At 34.7% G+C, this 22,311-nt stretch overlaps 1 protein-coding gene across 1 annotated transcript in view; it reads right to left on the bottom strand.

The window, feature by feature from the left end:
• KCNH7 (potassium voltage-gated channel subfamily H member 7) overlaps positions 1-22,311 on the bottom strand; it is a 391,952-nt gene that overhangs the window by 228,548 nt on the left and 141,093 nt on the right. The window lies entirely within an intron of this gene.

Below are 22,311 nucleotides of genomic sequence, written 5' to 3'. Positions count from 1 at the left end.
CTCAACTCATGTGTGTGTCCTGACGGGAATCCATGTCGTTATTTCCTTTGAACCATCAGATGACCTTGAAAATGGGTTTTAACTCTGACTAGAACTTAAAGTCTGTGTCCGCGCAGTGTAACTTCTATTGCCCCTTCCCTCATCTCCTTTCCTTCTTTTTCTATTTCAGAAAATAATGATAGCTAAATACTGAGGTAGAATTTAAGTCCTGGCTCCCATGAGGAACAATCAGTATATCAGATTCTTTCCTCTTCTCTGCACAAAATGAATTTAGAATTAAGGAGCCTTTGCCAGGAGGGGGAGGCCTCAGTGACCGCGCAGGGGGGAAGCCGGCCGCGAGCGTGCGGAGCTCCCAGCGGCCGTCGGCAAGCTCCGGGCAGAGCTGCTGCGCCAGGGCGCCTTCCTCCCTTGGTGGCGCCTTCCTCCCTTGGTGGCGCCTTCCTCCCTTGGTGGCGCCTTCCTCCCTTGGTGGCGCCTTCCTCCCTTGGTGGCGCCTTCCTCCCTTGGTGGCGCGCAGGGGAAGGCCGTGCAGCACGCGTTTTAAGGCCTCAGTAACCCGGGCTGGAATAAATACGTTTCTTTCCCTTCCCTGTTTTTGTTATTTAATGTTTTAAAATTTGCCAAGTCCCCCCACCCTCCAAACAAAATATTAGATAAAAATAGAGAATATTTTTATAATCATGTAATTGAAGTTGTAAAAGAGTGGAAGACTTCCTAAATAAAATGGAAACTCAGTCATGAAGGAAAAATCTGATGGATTTGACTAAATAAAAATGAATTTTCTTTTACTTTTACAAAAGATAAGAAAAATAAAAGTCAAAGCAAGTAACAACCTGGGAAAATTATTTGAAATATTTATATGAGAAAAGATATTAATATTCATAATCTATAGCAAGAACATTGACCCCTAATTTGTAAGCTGCCATTTATTGAGCATTTTGCTGTTTTAGGTCATTCAATGGGTTTTACACATTTGCAATTTGTCACGTTTTCACTATGAGGTGTATAATTTCAAATTTTTATTTGAAAGTAAAGGAAACAAGTTTGAGTGAAATAATTAGCCTATGGTTACATAGTTATATGTGATCCTCTCAGCATTTAAACCAAGAGCTTTAGTTGAAGAATTCCTAACGGCAGCATTCTGTGAACTTCCCTTTGATTGTGCTTATAAAATTTTTTCTTGCAGTTTTTGGTTTATAGTTTAATTTGTTTATATGTTTATGATGGCAAAAAGTTGAGACGATAAACATACAAATATTGTTATCTGTGGGACTGACTTTCTTTGATGTTTGGTATACCTTCCTCACACCAGATAAACAAGGCTTTCTTCTTGTTTCCTGGTGTCATTTCATATAACTCCTTAATCCATCTAGATACTCTGCAAGTACTCGACAGGCCCAGGATCCCAACAGATCTGTGAGCTTCGTGTCTTCCACTTGCTCTGCTATAGACAGTCAATGGTGATGAGATGGATAAGTGACATTTGGTCATTTTTTTTTTTCTTCTTCAGGATTTCTTACTTGATGAAAGATGATAAATTAAGATGGGGAACAGATAACAGTCAAGTAGTATTAAGATAGCATGTTACATATCCAACACCTTCTGTTTCCTTTACTCTTGCAAAATGTAGGACCACTGTCCACGTGGCTACTTACTTTTAGATTTAAATAATTTAAAGTCAAATAAAATTAATAATTCAGTTCCTCAGTTGCACTGGCCATATTTCAAGTTCTTAATAACCATATGTGGCTAGCAGCTACTAAACTGGGCAGTACTGAAAATTTACATCACAGAAATCTCTATTGAACAGGGTTGATTTAGCACATCTGACACAGAAGTCATATTCTGGAGTTGTTCTATAATTTCATTTTTTTTCAGTAAATATTTAAATGCACTATGTGCCATGACATCAGCTAGGCTTTAGTTTACAAAAACAAGTAGGACACAATCTCTTTCTATGAGTTTCTCAAAATACAGTGGGAGACAAATGCAATGGAATTACCATTCTTGGGAATAATAATAATAATAGGTCCAAAAGGAAATTCTGTACTTTTTATGGTCTCATTCCCTGCACAGATGTATAATTGTTGCTTACTACACATTGATCTGGGGCGCTCTGAATTATCTATTGCCCTAACATTCTAAGAGTTTAGTCTTCATTTTTGACCTTAAAGTTTTGCAAATCTTAGTGTTGATTTTACACTCGCCCACACACAGGCTCAGAAATGCTGCCTTGACATCTGAATCACAATTTCTACTAATTCTTTTTACATAATAACTTTTTCAAGAGTGATCTATTTACATCTTCTTTGTCTTTGTTACCTAATGAAAAATAGAAAATCTTGACCTAGAATTCTCCTACTTTCATTTTGTACAAAATAACCACTGCTAGAACTTTCAGCAAAAGAGTCTGATTCTTTGTTATATTAGGCATTTGAAGTTTCTCACTTTTGAGAAGCTGCTGGAAAACCCTGTTTTTCTCTTGCTATGTGAGAGAAAGCTTGGCATCACCATGCGTTTTTCTCAACAAGCCAGACATGCTTTCCGATATATCTTGCTGCCATAAAAAGCTATCAAATATACCCCCTCTGTGAGCTCTCTCTTTACTCACAATTAATGAGAATAATTTTGGTTTTCACTTTAAAAAATACAACAAAAACTCACTTCACTTTTGCTGAAAGAGCCATATTCATTTCATTAGAGTTTCCTTTTTGCACCTACTTTGACTTCGGGTATTTTAGAATCCATGCACAAAATGTCTCCTTTACAAATTTATGTTTAATAATATTTATTTAGCACATTTTCCTAATTGACAACAAGAACATTTTATGAGGTGACATTATTTCCTGAAGATAGCCTAGAATCAGCATTATCACATGAGGGGTAAATCAGAATCTTAGCCAAAGACAGGAATGGAGAACTGATTAAATGTATATATTCATCTTCCTCTGAGGAAAGATTTTCACTGAATATCTTCTAGCTTTTACCTGAATCATTTTGTTTGTAGGACATTCATTACAGCTGTTGCCAAGTGCTGTCAACCAAAGAGCCAATGTCCTGTTGATTGCTGCTTCCTGCTAGTTGTTGGACCCTCATCTTGTTTTCTAATCCATGCAAAATCAGCCTTGGCTGGTTTCTTACATTCGCTCTTTCTCACTGTCTAGATAAATGTTTTCTCTCTTGTTTCCAGGCCTGGATGGTTTGTTTTAATTCCAAACAAATGATTGAACATGAAAATTCAGTATGCCACATCACACAGTGCGATTTTTAATAAACTGACTATGGTCAGTTGCCTTTTAAGTATTTTTTCTTCATATAAATGGAAGTAATATATCAACTGAAATGACTAGAAGCAAACAATCCCACTGGATTAGCCTACAAATTTTTTGAGGGAAAGAAACAAAGCTACTCATTCTATTTTCCTCCAGTGGCCCAAGTCTTGCACTGTGCTTTGCTAGGCCAGCCTGACCCATACTACTGAGTAACAGAGTTTGTCTCTGTCATTTGCAATTTAACTCTGAACCCTCCACCTTTCTCCAAAGGATTCCTACACCTAATCTAGAACCACCTGGCTGCCTTCCTTCCCACTCTCCTCCGTTCTTTTTACTTCTAGAATCTTACAATTTTCGGTAATTAATTAGGGCCTCAATCAGGAGGACTCAACACTGGGACATTCTTTCTTCTTTATTCCTCACAACGCCTATCACTTTGCCTACATTAAAATGTGCTTCCCCAGTGCCTTCTGTTCTGGTCTCTGATAGTCAATAGTGTCATTTTCCACGTTAATGATTAGGAGGAACCCCAACCTCATGCTTTTATTTGGAGACATCTCACATTTATGGCTTTTCTTTTCAAAACTTAATTCTCCCTTTATATAAGGTACCCCGCTAGTTTCCTTGAGCAGAGCCTGTGGGTTGAGGGATTGTAGCTTACCAGGTAAATATCTGCTTTGTAGAGCATCCCTTGCATCATCTTACATTAGTGGAAGAGACATATGAGATACTACATGGCACCAAACATAAACCTTGTTCTCGAAACAATTTGACTAGTAGCTGATGTGCCAATTTCCATCGGACTTTGGAGAAGAAATCGTTGCAATTTATTGGCCCCTTTAGAGCCAAATAATAATGTTAGTTTACATGTAAATTAAACTAAAGTTAAGATTAAAAAAATATTCTAGCATGTCATCTCTCTTAGTGCTTATGTTTGCATTATCTTTTGATGGTCCCATGTGAGAAACACAATGCATTTTGAAGAGCAATTTTCTAGCACCATTACTGAATCTTATTGGCAGACACATTGTTAGATCATTAACTCTAAGGAGTTTCTGAAAACAACAACAACAAACAAACATAAAGAAAAGCATGAATTTTCAAAGTAACCAGAGTTCAAGACCAAAAAGAGTCAAGGAAAAGTTATTAAATGTATTTGATGACTATCAGCAATGTGTACTGAAAAAGTGAAGTTATTCCCCAAAAATATGCAGTCTCTGCATGTAAAAATTTACCCTCTGGCTAGCAACCCAATCAAGATCTAGTGTAAAAATTACATATTATTGAAAAGGTGCCAGCCCGGCTGGTGTGGCTCAGGGGTTGAGCATCGACCTATGATCCAGGAGATATTGGTTCCACTGCTGGCCAGGGCACATGCTTGATTCCCAGCAGGGAGAATGCCGGAGGCAACTGATCAATGACTCTCTCATCATTGATGCTTCTATCTCCCTCTCCCTCTCCCTTCCTCTCTCTGAAATCAATTTAAAAAACACATATATATTAAAAGAAAAAAAGAAAAAAAGAAAGGGTGCCAGACTAAGGGCAGTTCTGAATTTGAAGGGGCCTACCAAAGAAGAAGGTGGGTTTAGGCCAAGGGTTAAAGAGAAGACAAGTTCACTAGTAAACTGTAAGCTTTTTAAAACATATTCCCAAAATATGCAGTATATCTATTATCTACTTTAGTCAGGTTTTCTCAACCCTGGCTAAGTTAACATTTTGGGCCAGATAATTATTTGTTATGAGGACTGTCTTGTGCATTGTAGGATGTTTAGCAGCATCCTTGACTTCTATCTGTAAACACCAATAGTACCTTCCTCCCCCAGCTACAGCAACCAAAAATGTCTCCAGGCATTGATAAATGTTCTTTGGGTGGGGATAAGATTATTCCCCTAACCCCCATTGATAACCACTGATCTAACCACATTATTATAAGATAATCTTTCATTTGATACTTGTAGTCTAATAGTAACAGTGATAATAACTAAAATTGAAATTCTCACCATGTGCTAAGTATTTTGCCAGTATTATCTCATTCAGTTCTCATAACTCTGTGAGACAGGTAAGTACTTTTATTATGCGGGAGACTTGACTTGGGGTGGTGAACACACAATAAAGTATACAGATGATGTGTTGTGGAATTGTGCACCCGAAACCTGTATAATTTTGTTAACTAGTGTCAGTCCAATATAGTCGATAAAAAGGAAAAAAAAAAACATTTTAAAAATATTGATTTTTAAATGTCTGTAATGAATAAATGCAATGTACCATTTCACAGCTAAATAGATTGAAGCTTAGATAGGTTATGAGACTTTCCCAAGGTAATACTACTAGGAAGAGATAGAGCATTAAATCATACCTAGTTCTGACTAACCTCAAAGCCAATGAGTACAAGCACTACATTTCAAGATCTTTCAATAAAGCTTTTACTTTACCTATAAAGAAAACAGACAAACTAACATTAAAAACTGAAATAAAATCCATAATACTATGATTTAAATATCAGAAAGTCTTAAAGACTGAATGATTTCCTTCTAAGCTCAGGAACAGGCAAAAATGTTTGCTCACACAATTTTTATTTAACATAATGCTAAAAATTGTAGCCAGTGCAATAAGGCAAGGAAAGGAAATAAAAAGCATGTAGATGGGAGAAAAAAAGCAAAAACCTTTCCCTATTAGAGGATGACATGATTGTCTACATAGAATATCCCAAGGAATCTTCCAAAAAATTCCTCAACTAATAAATGAGTTCATTAAGGCCACAGAATACAAGATAAATGTACAAAAATCAATCATATGTTTATATACTAACAATGAACCAAAATTAAAATTACAATGTCATTTCCAATCACCACTCAAAATGGAATACTTAAGTGTGAATGTAAATCTAACAAGAATGTTCAGAAATTGTATGCTGAATACTACACCATGCTAATAAAAGAAATCAAAGAAAAGTTATAGCTATAGCTATGATTACATAGTTATGCAAATTTGTAAATACTTCTAAAGGTATGGAGAGACCCATATGTTCATGGATTGAAAGACTCAATAGCAACAATTTCAATTCTCCCCAAATTGGTATACACTTTTAAACAATTCCTATTAAAATCCTAGCAATTTTTTTTAAGTAAATATAAATAAAATTATTTAAAATTTATATGAAAAAGTAAAGAAAACAGAATTAAAACAATTTTGTAAACGAATAATCAAGCGGGAAGCATCAATCTACCTCTATGTGATTTTAAGACTTACTCCATTGCTACAGTTATGTCATATTAGGAGACTGTGTCATATTAGGAGAGCCGTAGATAAATAAATCAATGGAACAGAACAGAGAACCCCGAAACAAACCCACACACATGTGCCCTACTTATTTTTATAAAGATGTAGAAGCAATTCAGTGGAGGAAAGGTAACATTTTCAAGAAATGGAGCTGGAGTAATTGGACAGTCCATCCATTGTCAGAAAACCAACCAAACAAAGAAAAAAAACTTGACCTGAAACTTATGCCTCATATGAAAATTAATTTGAAACCTATCATGGTTTAAATGTAAAATATAAGCTACTTTAAAAAAAAAAAAAAAAAAAGAGAGAGAAAATCTTTAAGATCTATACTAGGCAAAAAGTTTTTAGACTTGGCGCCACAATCATGACCCATCAAATGAAAAATTGATAATTTAGACTTCATTAAAACTAAAAACCTTTGATAAAAGGACAAGGTACAGAGTGGGAGAAAATATTTATGAAACACATAACCAGCAAAGGACTAGTCTCTATTATATAACTCAAAAATATCAATAGTAAAAGAAACAAACAACTCAAGAGTAGAGACAAAAAGCATGAACAGACATTCCACTTGTGAGGACATACTGAATGCAAATAATCATATGAAAGGATGTTTAATCTTATTGACCATTAGGGAAATGTAAGTTAAAACCACAATAGAATATCACTACACATCTAACAAAAAATCTGAAATAAAAAATACTGACAAAACCAAATGTTGGTGAGAATGTAAAATGGTAGTCATCCTATAAAACAGCTTGGCGGTTTCTTAAAACATAAACATGTAACTACCATGTGATAAAGCAATTCTATTCCTCAAAATTTATTGCAGAGAAATGAAAACTTATGTTCATATAAACTTGTACATGACGTTTTATAGTAGCTTTGTTTTTAAAAGCCCAATCTGGGAAATAACACAGATGTGGGTAGATGAATGGTGGAACACTGTGATACATCGTTGTCATGGAATACTAGTCAACAATAAAACCAGCTATGGATACATGCGAAAACTTGGATAAACATCCTGGGAATTACGCTGAGTGGGGGAAAAAATAACACAACTAATGCAGAAAGGATACATACTGTATTAATCTATTTATATAATATTTTTGAAATGATAAAATTACAGAAACAGAGAAGAGATTAGAGGTTGTTTGAGATTAAGGAAGGTGTTGGGACAGGAAGGAAGTAGCAGTGATCACAAGGGCAACCTGAGATCTTAACTGTGATGAAAATGTTTCCTATCTTGACTCCATCAACTATCCAGGTTACTATATTGCAGTTTTGCAAGATGTTACTACTGGGGGAAATTAGGTAAAGGGTACACAGAATATCTTTGTATTATTTCTCATAACTCAATTTCTTATAATTACTTTAGAATAATAAAGCATAATTTTAAAATAAGACAGATAAAAATATCAGAGTCTGGAACATCTAAATCAGTTTAATAGTTGGAACACCTTATACATATTTTTTAACCATTTCAGTTTCAATGAAGCCAAAGCAGTCATTTTCTTTTATTTGCTCATAAAAGAGAAGGGCAATGATATGGTCATGCAGAGTAGAGCTTTCAAATAAAACTAAAGACTCCTCAACCTAGTAAGTTTCAATCGGCAACCTAGTAAGTTTAAATAAGCACTCAATTAATTTTATTTATTAGCATTAAAAAGTTCCTTGATGAGGAAAGAGTAGTAATTTGTAAATAATACGCTTATGAATATTGGCATCTTCTTTAGAAATGTATGGTTTCCTTACAGCAGCAGTGTTTTCACATAATGTTAATGAATGCTTAACATGCTTCAAGATGCCTCCAGCTAATGTCTGACCTACTTATTAAGAAGGAAGCTTCAGTAATCTGGCCCTTGTAAAGGCTCTGTTTTCCTGGGCTGAGGAAATTGCATAATTGCTACTTTATCCATTGCTATAGAATGATTTCAATTATATTTAAGTACTACAATCCTTAATGTCATTAATTGGTTATTCTTCCTAAATTAATTCTTTCTCGCTCATTGCAAATGTCTCAAGTCCCCAGAAAAATATAATAAATGAATTTTATAAAATGTGCTTATAATGTGGATGTTATCGTTAATAATCAGACTTTAGAGTATCTAAGGTCAGCTTTAAAGAAATGCTACAAGTAAGATAACACTAAAATAAGGTAATATAATTTTTTTTAAATAACAATTTTGTTGTATCATTCATATAATTGTGATATCAATTTTAGCGGCCACAATGAACTCTACTGTGTCCAATAAGGTCAAAATCAAGCTATTATAGTCTTCTATTCTTGATATTACATTTTAAAAGGGAAATTGATAGAATAGAGTCATTAGAGAGAGTCAACAGAAGGTTTAACATTTGAAAGGAAGTTCATATAAGGATTGGGGAAAAGTGTTAAGAATGGGCTGGAGAGATTTCCAAAGGGTGATGAGTGCTGCAGTCAGGACTGAAAGACAGTTGTAGTAGAGAGAAAAGAATCTGTATGATTCCAGAGGGCAGAATAGGGACTGATATATAAAAGTAATAGATAACATTGTTCAGAAATGGAATGCACACTTTGGGAACAGTTTGGAGTTCCCTGTTCTGGCATTTTGCCAAGAATACAAAATGATTACTTGTCTCTCACGTTGGGTTGTTATTTTATTGAGATGATGGGCTTCTAAAGACACGGCTCATTTTTATAGTCTCTGATTTGGTGACTCTAGAACATTAGGAAATTGAAGTTCATTTCTTTCTGGTCTTGAGTATCTTCAGATTTGTAAAATAAAGTGTTGGAATTTTATTTAATAAGAGTGTAAATTTAACCACTGTTAAGGTGATGGTTTAAAATTTAGGTGACTCCGCAGAACACCCACAAAAATATGTAATCTGCTTCAATGAAATATTACCATTTATAGTACCAGTCTCTGAAGCGGAAAAACAACTATCCACTTAGGTTACAACGTGTTGCTCTGGCAGGTGTGGCTCGGCTGAGCATCTTCCCCTGCACCAAGAGGTCCCAGCTGGACTTCCCAGACAGGTGCCTGGATTTGGGGCTCCATTCCCAGTAGGGAACATGCAGGAGGCAACTGATTGATGTTTCTAGCATCAATGTTTCTCTTTCTCTCTCCCTTTCCCTTCCTCTCTCTAAAATCAATTATATATATACATATATATTAAAAACATTACAATGTGTTGAACATGAACACATTTTCTCTTCACAGCTTATGTGTTTTTATTTCATATAAAATATTTCAACACAGATATTTTATATTGCTAATAGGAGTTTCAGCTAGGCTATGTCAGGTAAACTGCACACATCAGTGTTAGGTAATAATAAAATGTAATAAACAGAGTTCATGTTTCAGGAAGATGAAAATTTCATTAAGACTATTTCCACTATTAATTATTAAATATATCCACCTCAGTGTTTTCTTCTCCTAACCTATTCAAGACAAAGCCTTCTCAGAGGAGGAGCATGTTCTTTGTTATGCACGAGTGGATTTTGAAATAAAAAGCACCAAAGCCTTTTTTTGTATACAGCAGATTTCTTAGAGATTTTATCTAGATAATTATGTCATAGGCTTTTTGCTTGGAGAAGAGCTCAGCTCTATACAAATGGTAAAAAGTCAGAAAACAAAAGTATGCCAGAATAACTTGAAAATAATTTTTACTTTTAGATTTGTAATAATAACTGTCTAGTGTTATTTTGCACTCAATGGAATTTTTAATATCCACTTATTATTTTGAAGTCATTTAAATATTAACTCCCCTGAGACATCCCATTGCCTGGGCATAGTAGTACAGCATGTGTTTTCTTGTTCTTGGCACTGGCACATGAGGAGGTCTCTCATGAAAACTCAGTGAAACAATAGCAGAACCTGAGAACAAATCCTGGCCCTTAATTTCTCAGTTCTGCCTTGAAAGGCTCGTTGATGATGTGCCGCCATTGCATATATGTACCACAAAGAGGGGGGAGAGGAAGGAAAGGGGATGGGGAGGGAGAGAGGGAGACGGGCAGGGAGAGAAGGTGGAATTTTCAAAGGATATTTTCAACTGAGAATTTTTACCTCAAATTAAAAGGCACTCTGTACTCTCTTTGTTGTTGAGTCAGTAACGGAGCATAATTAAACACAGCTACATTTACATTCATCTATACAATTATATAGCAGTAACAATATATCCTTATGTTAATGACACCAGGGTTATTTGATTGCATGTTTACTCATATAACATAGTTTATTCCTAATTTATTGGGCCTTTAGGTAAAGCCAAACAACGTAGTAAAGAATAAAGGAAAAAGCCTAGCCAGGCATGGCTCAGTGGTTGAGCATCGACCTAGGTAGGATCCAGGAGATCGCGGTTCGATTCCTGGTTGGGCCACATGCCCGGGCTGTGGACTCGATCCCCAGTCAGGGGCCTGCAGGAAGCAGACGATCAATGACTCTCTCATCATTGATGTTTCTCTCTCTCTCTCTCTCTTCCTCTCCGAAAGAAAGATTTTTTTTTTTTTTTTTTTTTTTAGAAAGAGTAACTGCTCCCACCTTTAAGTTAATCAACCACTTAAATAAGCTAATGAGTTTGACCCTCAGCATAATTATGTGATATTTTGCTCATTGCTCTTATGGATCTTTAGTTTGATTATGAGATCTCAGAACACAGGAACATTATCTTATATTTCTTTGAATCTCTGAAGCTTAGCACAATTCCTCTTAAAGTATAGTAGTTTGTGAGTTCTTCAATGAATTCCCCATGGCTAAATCTTGTGCACATTTCTCCCCAATCATAAAACATATAGTATAGTTGCCTTATATGTCAAAGGAAATGTTTCATTATCATTTCTATGAAAGTATGGTAAAAAATCCTCTCTTTGTGTGTAAATATATGTATGAAACAAAGACATTTTATGACTTAGCTGTTCATATAATTCTATAGTGGGGTTTTTTCGTAATTTAGAAGACAGGTATTCAGTTATATTCTTGACATCTATGTTTCCATATATGATATCTATTCAGTATGAAAGTAGTTAATAAGAGCTCTGTCCAGGAAGCTTAGTTGGTTAGAGCATCATCCCCATATGCTAAGGTTGTGGGTTCGATTCCCAGTCAGGGCACATACATGAATCAGCCAATGAAGGCATAAGTAGGTGGAACAACTAATTGATGTTTCTGTCCCTACTTCTCTCTCTAAAAATCAATAAACAAAATTTTTAAAAAATGTTAATAAGATCGGGCATACGCTACTATCATGAGGGGAGCTCATTCTTTTCTCTTCACTGGGTCAACTCTTCTTATTCATTCCTCAGACCTAGATTCAGATGTCACCTCTTCAGCAAAGCCTTCTCAAACCTTCCCGATGAGGTTAAGTTCTCTTGTCAAGCACTCTCACAGCACCGTGAATCTCTCCACCCTGGAGCTGAGTTGCCTTGCCAGTTTTCATCTTTTCAGTATAATTATTTATGTGATGCCCATGCCCTCTACTAGGCTCTCAGCTGCACCACAGCAGGGGTCATGTACACTCTTCTACTCACTCTCTTAGCGTAATGCCTGGCACACGTGTAGGATGCGCCCATCAATATTCAATGAATGCGCGAGTAAATAAACAGAGGAACCTGTGGAAACCTAACTGAGACTGCCAGGTAGGAGGCACTACCTGCATAATTAAAGCCACATCCCTTCCCCCCCCAAATTCTGAAAAGAACCACTCCATAAGTAGTATTCAAAGACAGCAAAGAAAAAATATAAACAACTACTCATTATCTTGAAAACTGCGTGCTCTCATACTAAAGAAGGGCTGCTGAATTTTGGAAACTTTCAGAGGGATAACATTACTCAAATGCATACTTACTATTTTTTATCTGTTAAAAATTAAACTATGGCCTTTTTTTCAGATGCACAGATAAGTTCTGAAATATGAATAGATATAAAATGTAGGAGAGAAATAGCTTAAAGTATGATTTTTTAAAACAGAATCTTAGGCAAAAGAAAATGTTTTTTTCCTAACACTTCAGAGGTATCTCCAGTTTTAATTAGAAAACTCAAAAGCAGTGATTTAAAGCTTTTGGTGTGGCTGATGGAAAGAGCTGAGGCTTTATAGTATACCTGAGTTGCTTTTAAAACCACACATTAGCTTTGTCTCCTTGGGGAAAGTTCTTAAATTCCTAAGCCTTCAACTTTTCATGCTCAAAATAGAAATAATAATAATACTATTTAGCAAGAATGCTATGAGGATTAAATGAAACGTTTTGAATAAAATACCCTGTATAGGGTCTAGTCCACTGCAGGTGTTTTATAAATACTAGTTTCAATTTCAGTACTTTTACAGCAATAGTATTTATCAAAAATTGCTTTTCTCTATGCAAAAACACATTGTTTTAAGTCTCCATATACAGAGTATTTGAAGAAAGATAGATATCGAGTATTAAGTAGTACTTTTCATTGCGTCTTTGGAATTAATGTAGCTGCAGATACCATTGAGTGATTCTGTGTGCTAAGGGCTTAATTTTATCTCATTTAATCCTTACAAAAACCCTGTTATAAATCTATTTCACTTGAAAGGAACTGAGACTTAAGAGACAAGCTTGAATCCAAGGTCACAGACATTATCTTGTTTTAGCAGATTTCGGGCAAGTGCTATGCCTAACGCTCAGGTTCAGAATGTAGCCTGTTGGAACCAGTACATCTGTAAAAGCTAAACACATGCGCCAGCTGTTAGTACAGGGTGGGGCAAAAGCAGGTTTACAGTTGTTCATGTGGAAAATAATACAACAATAAATAAATAAGAATACAAGAAGAAAGCGTGTTGCTGTTCTCACAACTATAAACTTACTCTTGCCCCACCCTGTATATTTACAGTCTGTTGAACGCAATAGGAGTTAAGGATGGAATTTAATGTTTTGAAAGCTCCAGGATTCAAAGTTCTGAAGGCCCAATATGTTTTAGGTTATAATCTCACCTCTGCTATCTATTTGCTGTTAAACCTTGAATAATTTAAAGCTTCATTTGTGAAATGAAGCTAATAACATCAGTTCATAGGGTTATTGTGATTATTATTGAGATATTTTATGCAAATTCTTAGTATAGAGCTTGGTACACAGATAGTTCTCATTAAATATTTTTCTTTAGTAATGATAATAATAGCAATTGTAATATATCTCTTAATAAAAACAATTTTTCAGTCAAGTATTTGGCATAAATAACAATATACACATAGGAAAAATTACAACTATACACATCTATATTCACTAAAATAACATTATGTGGCAAACCCTTCAACATGATCTCACTCATATGTGGAATCTAATGAACCAAATAAACTGATGAGCAAAATAGATCCAGAGACATAGAAGCATGGAACAGACTGAGGGATCTCATAGGGAAGGCAGGAGTGGGTGTGTGGGTGGGGAGAGATTAACCAAAGAACTTATATGTCTATGTGTATAACCCATGGACACAGACAATAGTGTGGTGAAGGCCTGGGGGTAGGAGTGGGGTGGGGTGGAAGGGGTCAAAGGGGGAAAAAGGGGACATCTGTAATACTTTCAACAATAAAGATAAATTTTAAAAATGGTTCTACTGTGTACATAGTTGTTAAAATATGAGACCTTAATGTATTTAAATATTCCTTCTTGAAATCTGAAAAACCTGTGTGGATAATTGTGATTATTATTGAGATATTTTATGCAAATTCTTAGTATAGACCCTGGTACACAGATAGTTCTCAATAAATATTTTTCTTTTGTAAACATACTCTAGTAAGTCTAAAACGATGCCTGTTTTGTTCCTGACAAATTCCTCTGCAGATATAGAAACTCAAACAATAAACACACTGACTCAAGTTTTTATGCAACCTTAGTGTCAACCTTTTAATAAAAACTTTATATAAAGTCTATATATAGGGTGTCCCAAAAATGTATACACACTTAACAGCTGATAGGTCAACTGATGGTTTTTCTTTTCACATTTAACCCATTGGAATTAATAATTATTCAAAGTGTGCGTACATTTTGGGGGGTACCTTATATATAGATTATATATAAAATAGTCTATACATAATATAACATTATACTAGAGTCTTTCAATAAAAACTCTCTGTGAAGTTTGTGTTATATTCTGTATAGACTAATTTTTATATATTGTTATAAAAATTGTATGTTATATATATAAATACTCAGCATATGAAGAGCGAACATTCAGAAGTGAGTCTCTTGAATCCAGTTCTGCTGTCATTCTTTGCGTGGCTTCCCCTTGCATTCAGATCCATCATTTATATGGGAAAATAAATCATAGAGGGAAAGTGTATTGGGTGTATGTAGAAAGATGAAAAGATAACGATGAGGAAGGAAAGAAGACCAAAAGGATCACAAATCATTTCTCCGAGACTGTACAGGCCTGTTACAAGGACCCTGTATTTTGATTGGCATGTTTGGGGATAAGACAGAAAACCAATAAATGAGCAGAGTGCGTCATGATGAAGCAGGTGAGTTTTCATTATGGAGCACCAGAAGAAAGGGTAGAAAAGTAACAGGAAAAAATGCAGTGGCTTGTTAGGCTAAATTTAGCTTAAAATAAATACTGCATATTCAAGATCATTAATAATCGGTTTCAAGGGTTGCAAATTCAAATGACTGCAGATGAGAAAAAATGGGAAACGGGAAGGACTATGGCAATTTAGAAAGTAGTGCTAAGCAGCTATTGTGCATCACTGCTAGAAGAAGGGATACTTGTACAAAACTTGCAATTTTTTAAAGCATATATGTATTTTTCCTATTCTCAAAAAAACCTTGTCTTTATTTAATAAGTACATACTATCCTTTATGCAAAACATTACTTGCTTGATCATTGTGATCATGTAGGGTTAATAAATCCAGTCTCTTTCCTATCTCAGAGCCTTTGCACATGCTCTTCCATCTGGCAGGAACATACTTTCTCTCTTCACTGCTGATTCCTATAGAGTTTCTCTCTAATCTCTTCTTTTGTTTACTCTCAATAAATTGTTCTCTTTTTTCTATAGTTTTTGTTTGCTTGCTTATTAAAAATCTGTTTCCCATAATAGTCTGTAAACTCCATAAGAACAAGAGCATGGCTGTTTTGTTTACCACAATAATATATAAAAAATGCCTGGCAAATATTAGGTATACAATGAAAATTTGTTCTGAGAATAAGTAAATGAATAAATATGACAAAGTAGAAAAACACTGAATCTGAGGTCAAGAAGCATATGTTCTTCTTACTTCTATATCACCTTTCTATCTATATAACCAAGTCATTTAACTTATCTTGACCTTAGTTGTCATTTGTAAGTATGAATAACAACAATAAGCTTCTCTTACGTTGTGGTTTTGAGAATAAAGAGAGTAGATGAAAAGTACTAGTACGTGGTAGGCACTTGGTAGATAGTGCTTGTGGTTGTGTGGCCTTGGGTAAGACATACCTGACCTTCAGAGCTGCCATATGCTCATCTGCAAAGCCAGTACATGAATTATTGTGAAGTTAAAATATGAATCCTATAAGCTCTCTACTTGGCACAAAATAAACACGCAGTGGATGTTAGTTGAGTATTCATTTTCAGAAAGTATATTCCCTAATATTGATACCAAAACTCCTCATATAGCTTCATTTTATACTTTTGGGAAAATTTTACCTTTGCAGAAATCTTGCCTGCTATAATTTGATCAACATTTTTGTTTTCTCTTCATACTTAGTCCTATCCTAAGTTATGTTTTGATGACAATTTTTTGATGATTTACTAATGACAACAAATTCAAACAGAATTTCTCTTATTTATTTTCCTCTCAAAGTAACACATAATTTTGATTGTCACTAAGTTCTCATTTTTAATAGAGAGCTGATTAGTTTGCTCTTCCAGAAAACCATCATTAACTTTTTTGCCCACTCTGAAAATGTTCAGGAGAATCAAATAATCACTTGTCAGAGAGAAAAGAAATTGAAATGCAAATCTAAACATTTAACCTGTTTAGAGAAGAGCTCTTTGAATAAGTTTTATCAAACCCAAACAAAATTTATTGAGAACAAGTGATATCACACAATTGATAATGTACCAGTAGTGAGATGGCTTAAATGTCTCAAAATGGGGTAGAAATGTCAGTGTAAAACACACAACACAGTAAACTGAACTGTGTAAATGGTTTTGAGTAACAAGGAAAGATAAAACAGAAGCAACTTTAAATATAATAGCTTCCCAGGAATGTTGAGAATCGCTGCCCTTACTGCAGACCCCATTACCAAGCTGCAGGGTTTTCTACCTGGCTTTCCCAATTCTCTCTGACCTTATCTACTCATTTCTGCCACTCGACCTTCTCTTCGAGACCATGTCAATGCTATGGTCTCCTTTCTCTGCAAATTCTCCACATCTGTTCCCTTGTTTAAAGTTATGATTCCTGTTCAGTTGCTGTTTTAATTCCCTGTTTTTCATCTTTTTCTCTTTCCATCTCTTTTTTCTGCCAACTTTTTTTTTCTAATTGATTTCAGAGAGAGGAAGGGAGAGGGAGAGAGAGAGACAAACATCAATGATGAGAGAGTCATTGATCGGCTGCCTCCTGCACGCCCCCTACTAGGGTGCGAGCCCAAAACCTGGGCATGTGTCCTGACTGGGGATTGAACCGTGATCTCCTGGGTCATAGGTCGATGCTCAACCGCTGAGCCACGCCAGCTGAGCCTGCTAACGCTTTGCCATCACTTTTTCTTCTTAACTATTTTAAATTCAAAACGCCCTTTAAGAATCTTACATGTGCTATAGACCCTTTCCCCAGAGGAGTGTGTTTGCACAGATAACATGTTTTATGCGTTTTAGGGTATTCTTTAATATCCTATGGCCCAACCATGGATAAACTCCAGGGGAAAAATACCTGCTTTAGTAATCTCCTTCTAATTCTCAAATCAGTAGCAAGAGTTACATTTTTATTGGGTAACTGCCATGCACTAGATACTGTGCTGGATGCCTACTATTCTTTGTCTCTAAACTGCCTAAGGCCTATTTCTTGGAAGATGAAGGTGAATGATAAGAAGTTACATAATTGGCTAAAAATGACACAGTTTGTTTATAGTGAAAGTGCGATGTGAATCCAAGCCTAAGTCTAAATACACGCTTTTCCCACGTACCCATTACTCCTTGGCACTTGCTGAGAAAGAGAATGAGACAAAGAAAAAAAATGATTGATGTAGCATAGACTTCAGGTAATAAATTGGATTTTGGGCAGGCTATTAGTTATTCCACATACAATAAATAGCATCCATATAACTATCCATGTAATATATTCTTGTTATAACATGTCCATGTAAATATGGTATATAGTTATTCTGTATATAGTGTATAGCATCTTTTTTATATAAAGGCGTTAGGTGGTGATGGACAATAGAGTTTTCCAGCCACTATGGTGTAGAATATACATACCAGTTGTTAAATACTGAAAACAGTATTTACCAATCAGAAAATGCTCAAGGTTCCTAAATGCTCTTCTGTTGTATGATCTGGTTTCCCAGCTCTTTTAAAGGACACCCAGCAATTACGAGATTGAAGCTTGTCACAGAAGGGCCCCAGCTATGACCAGTTCAGATTTTCAAATGTTAGAATTTTGAATATTGACTATAAACAGAACATAAAGAACGTGACCAATTCCTCCTCCTGATTTTTCTCCACCTCTTTTTTTCACTCTTATTCAACTCATATTTTTCCATCACCTATGATTACCTTTGAAAGTGTGCTCCTATTTCTAGAAAAGCATTGTGAAGAATGAAAAAAAGCCTTTGGATTTTGCTTACAATTTTGATATCTATTCTAATTTCCTAAATTCTTCATTTCTTTCCTCAAATTTTATAAGAACATAATAAATTTAAATTATTTTTTTTTAGAAATCGTAGATCACACAAGTCATGCCAAATTATAATTGTATTATTCCATTTTCTCATCTTTATTAAATGTGAAATCAAACAAATAAAATTCTTTTAAAAATATATATATATTTTATTGATTTCAAAGAGAGGGAGAGGGAGAGAGAGAAGCGTCAGTGATGAGAGAGTCATTGATTGACTGCCTCCTGCACGCTTTTTCCTGGGGATTGAGCCCAAAACCCAGGCATGTGCCCTGACCAGGAATCGAACCACGAACTCCTGAATCATAGGTTGATGCCCAACCACTGAACAACACTGGCTGGGCCAAACAAATTCTTATTTTTATTGTAGGTACATTAAATAAATCCAAAGGTACAATAAAGTAACTTTGCCTTGCATACAAATTAGAAAGTTTATCTATAATTAAGAATTTTAAACTAATTTAGATTTTAATAATAAAAACACAAATTTTTAAATATAACTCCTTACTATATTTATTATTCATGTTTTTTGATGAAAGTTATCTTTGACCAGATTTAAATAAAGTAAAATTATGGGAAAACTGAATTCATCATTTGAAAAAATGGACTGTGTTTTCTAATATTTGTCTAAACAATTGATGAAAGAAAATATATCAAATGCTCAGTGAAACTATTGCAAGCTAGAAAAAGGGAACCATCTCTAACCTAGTATTTTATTTGGAAGCAACTATTTTTTGAACTGTTATTAAGAAAATATTTTATAAGCTTCTCCTTCTACTTCCTGTTATCCAATGATTAAAGATTCAAGGGTTTCCTTACTTAGATCCCATCTCCTGATTAATTTCCTTTATTCCAATTTAATTAAAATGTAACATGCAGGCAGACTTCTTCACTTCTTTACATACTTTTCTCTTTAACTTTCACTGGCCTCCTTGCTCTGCCTTAGTCTCATGGAATATGTGTCTCAAAACTGGCATGAGCATGATAGGGTATGTGGAAATCCAAATTCTTCAAAGCACAGTATGCATATAACTATAATTAATGGTCTGTAAAATGGGCAGGAAAGGACGTTTTTCACTTTGTTGGTTTTATCTTTATTTTAGTGTAGATTAATAAAAACGAGAATTTATACCATTAAGCATTTTCTTTCACAAAAATTATTGCTTAGAATGAGTTTAGGATGAAAAGCCTTCAAATGTCCTCCATTGCTTTGTGCTCTAGGGGACAAGCAGACAAGCCAGATACAAAGGTGAGCTACCCCTTGGTTTCAATTCATACAAAGGTATACCCCTTAGCAAAAAATATGCAGGTAAAATATAAGGTGCAATGTATTTCCACTAATGTAAAATTCAAAGCATTCACAACATAACATTGTGTGGTTTATTGATATCTTATAATTTTATAGCAAATGGCAAGAGTGACAAACACAGTGATATTATGATGGGGAGAAGAGAATGTATTTAAGTGGACCATCAGTATTGGCTTGAATATCTTATAGAATGATGCTACTAAAAGGCTATCTTCCATTCAGACAAGAAGAGTTATCTAAAAAGCTCTGGTCCAATTACAGAGAAACATGTTAATATTTATAAAAAGTTCTTAAGGCTTTAAAGATAGCAATGGAACCTATCAAGTTCTCTAGTAGGAAATCTCATTGAAGAAACCTCAAAACCTCTGTTAGTCTTAAGTAGAAAGAAATATTACATTAAAATTGATCTATTTCAAGTTTTTATCCACTTATGAAATAATTACAAATCTCTGAGCATTTAGGAAACTAACCAAGAGAAATGTCAAATGCTCCATTTCCTCTGCTTCCATTGACATAGTTGCATGAGACAGTATCTAACAAAAAAGAGATGAAACAGAAAGAACAAAATTGAACTTTCACTAGCAAGCAAGGCACTTCCAATTTCTAATTCTATGTTAGGAGATGTGTGACTGTCACAGCTGACATTCCCTGGAGCTTTGGAAGTAATTTCAAAAGAAACCTAGAACTAAATGTTCCAACCAAAGGTACCTTGGAGAGCTCCAGTAGTTACTACTGTCACAGGTTTTAAATTTGAAATAAAAATGAAGTCTTCTGAAGTAACTTTACAGAACTTTTCCTATTCAGTACTAACATATAAAGCTTCCTTTTGTGATAGAATACTTCCTGACTAGTTTCATGTGTCTAATGTTTCCCTAAGAAAAATTACCCATGCTTAGAAAATTTGCAAGGGTATCATTTATGGAAAAAAAATAAACACATCCTTTGGTACCACTGAAGATAGGAAAAGAAAATATCTAAAACAGAAAATTCTCTAAAATATTACTCTATACCACAAAATTATTATTTTAGTCTCTTAACTTGTTCCACTGTGCCAAACAACTTGGTTAACTGAATGTAAAAATATTAGTATAAATGATGGACATGATTGCAATACATGTTTCCTGTGAGTTTTGAGAGATTATGTAGCAGAAAGTACAGCAACCTTAGAATATATACTCTAACACATATTTCTTTTTTGGTCATTAATTAATTTATATTCATTTTGGCAATGCCATTATGTTGTTTTTTAAAATTATATTGAAATGTATAAACACAGAAGAGAGAAAATTATAAGCGCATGACCTAATGAATTTTTACAAACTGAACATACCCATTTAGCAACAACCAGATTAAGAAACAGAACATTCCCTGTACTGCAGAAGCATACCCAGTCAAGACATCTTCGCCCTAGATACTCTTCTGTGCCTGGCTTCCTTTATTCAATATTATATTCACGAGAGCCGTCCATGTTGTTGCATGGAATTGTAATTTGTTCATTTTTATTGCTGTGCAACATTCCACTATCTACTAAAATATGTTAATTGTTCTACTCTCTAAAGCATATGTGCAGTTTGCAATTCAGAATCATTATGAATAATACTTCTGTGAACATTCTTGTACATTTTTTTTGACAAACATGCTTCCATGGAATTCTCTTATCACAAGGTACACGTGTGCTTAGCTTAGTAGATACTGCCAAGTATCTTTCCAATCTTGTTTGACCAATTTATAGTCACATCAATAATTTGTGAGACTTCTAGTTGCTCTATATTCTCTCCAATATTTGGTATTTTCTGTCTTATAATTTTGACCATTCTGGTGAGATGGAGCTCACTATCTAACCAAACAAAGGAAATATTTTCATCACCAATGAAGAACTATTTCCAAGAAAAATCTCTTCATGGTAACTCTGCACATGCATTGGGGAGAAATGGCAACACATGAAATTTGCCAAATTTATGGCTTTAATTTGATTGTCTGACAAGCATTGTTTTATTTATTGGCCATTTGGTTATCCTCTCCCTAAAGTGCCTGTTCAAGTTTTCTTGCTCCCTTTTTATTGGCTTTCATCAAGGCATTTTGAAGCTAAAGTAAGACACTATAAATAAAATATCTTTATAAATTTGCAAGTGTTAAATAAGTGTAAAGCATTTTATATAATTAATTAATATACATGTATACATATTCTTATGCTTACATACATACGATATATATGACTGGACAGCCACAGTTTTTTAGGTCAATTGAAGGCTACGTGTTTTCCCCATGCATTGTTTTTCTAATGACATTCCTTTTATGAAAATAAGTGGCTAGAGACTATGTGTAAACTCCCCAGAAGAGAATATGGAATGTTGAACAAGATCGATAAATGACAGCTTCTCTCATTATAATTACACTATTTAACTCCAGTTTGAAGCATTAAGATCACTGCTGAAGAATGATGACCCCCCTAAATGAGATAGAGCTTGATATCGAACCAAATTAAGAAAAGATTTTCATCACCATGGAGAATTGTTTCCAATAAGAATCTCTTCTTGGTAACTTTGCACACACATTCGGGAGAAATGGCAATGTGTGAAATTCACCAATAACCTCAGAATGCTCTGGAAAGCTGGTAGCCTAGGATTATAGTTTCATCT

The sequence above is a fragment of the Miniopterus natalensis genome, chromosome 8 (assembly GCF_054644295.1).
Source record: "Miniopterus natalensis isolate mMinNat1 chromosome 8, mMinNat1.hap1, whole genome shotgun sequence".
Taxonomy (NCBI): domain Eukaryota; kingdom Metazoa; phylum Chordata; class Mammalia; order Chiroptera; family Miniopteridae; genus Miniopterus; species Miniopterus natalensis.
Note: the sequence above shows the minus strand (reverse complement) of the source record. Positions and strands in the feature narration are given on the sequence as shown.